The following is a 3,017-nucleotide window of genomic DNA, read 5'->3' as shown; positions in this document are numbered from 1 at the left end:
TTGAACACAACACTGGTAAATGTGGAATCTGAGTAATTAACTTTGCTTTTCCTTTTATTTCACACGTTAATAGTAAAAGCATTTCTGGAGGTGACTTGGGGTGCGACATAGCTTTTTGATGTTACAGATTATCTTTGATATAAATATAAATAAATTATTTTCTTAGCTCACATCTCCTACTAAACTTGAGCAAAACCATCCAAAGATTTTAGGAAAAGTCAATCATCTTGCACAGCTGGTATTGCAAATTAACATTTCAAATATTTTGTTGTCAAAAGTTTAACTGGGATTTATGGACCTCATTAGCACAAAGACTCAAAAATAAATGTTATTTTTAAAAAACCTGTCTCTTAATGTTCAGAGCAAAATTCTTCAAATGTTTTATTGTGTTTTACTGAAAGTGTTTTATCCTTCTACATCATCTGCTGTTCAAAAATGTTTCTGCAGCCCAGAAAAGTGCTATCAGAAAAGCACAGACAACAGCAAGTAAAGTTTTAAAAGTTAAAGATTATCCATCTGTCTCTCTGAGTATTTACCCAACTATAAAATGCAACAATAGATTAAAACAAACAAATAATCAAAGTACTGTAACTGCAGAAGTGTACATAGCTGCAAACATTTGTTGGGTGCAACATTTTATCAAAACTATGAGGAATCTGATCATAGCATGACGTGGTAAAAAAGTGGCTGAGTAAGGTTTGTAGGTTCCACCAGTAAATAAGACTCCATCTTTCATTCCTTACTGTAATGGATGTAAGGAATGGCTTATAGACCCATTCAATAAGTTCGAGTATTATTGAAACATCAATTTATTTCAGGAAATTTGTCAATCTACCCAGGGCAGATGTGGCTACTACCCAGTAGCTTGCAACCATCAGTGTGTGTGAATTGGTGAATAACTGAATGTAGTGTGAAGAACGTTGAGATCCTCTGGACTTTATAAAGTGCTATAATATTATTTTATAATACATTCTAATCCGCAGTCCATTTTAGGAGATTCCTGAATAAAAAGGCTTTAAGAACGCTGCCAGACTGTTCAGGGTCTTATATAAACAACAACAACCATAAAGGCTGTGGCACAGATGCACTGTTTAGCATGGAGTTAATCAATTCATCACCCTCCCTGTTTTGATCCCTCTGAAGGAACACAGCCACACTGTGTGCCATTGTTTAGCTATTCTACATAATGACAAACAATTGTAATGTTCAGTGAACAATGAAAAATGCACTGTCTTTGTCCCCCAGTAGTATCTGCTACATGACATGACCTAGTTTCTTCTACCCAGGGCAACACAAACATTTGTCACTGTGAGCTGTACTGACTGCATAGGCCCTCAGCCTCTTGCAGGCATATATATTACTTTTGCAGTTAAATTGGACCACGGAAGAATTAGTTCTACAATTTATTAGCTTTAAGCTGCGGGGCTGAGCTGTCTTCACGGCCATTTGATATTCCTCACGCAGAGAGGTTCTGAGCAGGAGCACAGTCCTGAGGTTAGACTCATCCAATATATGTGAACATTTTCAGCTCAAGTGCAGACTGAAAGGGCCTCAGATGACCATTGATGATCTTTGTGAACTGGTTGCTCAAGCTGTGTACTCTCTTGAGAATGTGCAGAATATAATGACTGGCCCCGAAGGCCTATCAATCACAATTATTTGTGTGAGTAAACTCAGCATCATGATGGCACCTGTTGATGTCTGAGTGGTCAGTAGATGGCAGTGTGACTCAAGCCAATTCTGCGATTCCATTAGTTGTGTCCTTCCTGCAGCCCAGCCCGGTTCCCTATGTGAGAAGCTGTATCCAGTCTCTCTAATGGAATGTCAAGAAAACACAGCATTCTGTCTCCCTTTTTAAAGTACTGAATGACTTTAAACAATCCGCTTCTTTGTCCAAAATGTAGAGGCAGCGATTCAGGTGATCTTTACTTTCAGCAGCTCCAGTGAGTTCTCTGTGTCTGCTTTTTCAGGCTGCTCACACCTCAGGAATAAAAGATAAAAAGGTCATTCCCTGGAAACACTCACTATTTATAGACTTAATGTAGCTGTTTTTAGTTAATGCTTCTCAGTACACACGTGTGTGAAATCCAAATTGTGCAGAGATAAGGCACTTGAGTAGTTCTTGGTCACATACAATTTAAGTATGCTAAGAAAACAGAATTCAGTGTCACATGCTATTTTTCTTCTCTTCCATCACGATGCCCTTGCTTCAGAGGACACAGATTTAGACGTGATTGAGGATGACTGAACATGATCAGATTGCCTTTGTCCTTAGAAATATATGTTTGGTCTTTAAGGGGAAATATTATGCTAATAATTTGATTTTTATCTCAGTTCATATACGGTAAATACAGAATATTAATGAGAATCAGTAGAACTTCACCTTAAATAGGTACAACAAAGCTGAAAATTATTATTATGCCTGGCAGATTTAGATTCAAGGAAAATGTCCATTCTTTATATTTTATTAAAAAATAACATGCCAAAAATATTTATTCTCTTCTCAATACTCCATGCAAAATCTTAATTATTTTATTACAATAACATTTCAAAAATCATTTTCATGATGTGCTAAATGTGGAATCCGAGGCGAGTGAGCTTTGCACTGCTCAGACGTATCAGAATACTGATAAGTCTGGATGTTGCTAAATAAGATCTTGAAAACCGTTCAAACAACTGATTCCTAATGTTGTGTTAACTGTCCACTGATTGAAGGGAGTCATGAAAATGGCAGCTTAAGATGGATATAGAATCATAATTTAGCCAAAGGGCAGAAAGGGCGATGATGTCTGGAATTGATGGCTCTGATTGGGAATTAAGAAAGTAGCATTCTTTAACTACTTTAAGGCACCATTCATACTGATCCAAGCACCAGCACTAATTGAGGTTAAAGTCTAGCTTTAGCAGAGTCTTTGAATTAGCAGGAAAACATAAATTAGAACATTTCTAAAGGGTATACATCTTCTATGCAAGTTATTGAGCAGTGATGAAGGAATAACACAGATATTACACAACAG

The sequence above is a fragment of the Poecilia latipinna genome, unplaced genomic scaffold, assembly GCF_001443285.1.
Source record: "Poecilia latipinna isolate Pla-1442-1.1 unplaced genomic scaffold, P_latipinna-1.0 Scaffold3115, whole genome shotgun sequence".
Taxonomy (NCBI): domain Eukaryota; kingdom Metazoa; phylum Chordata; class Actinopteri; order Cyprinodontiformes; family Poeciliidae; genus Poecilia; species Poecilia latipinna.
Note: the sequence above shows the minus strand (reverse complement) of the source record.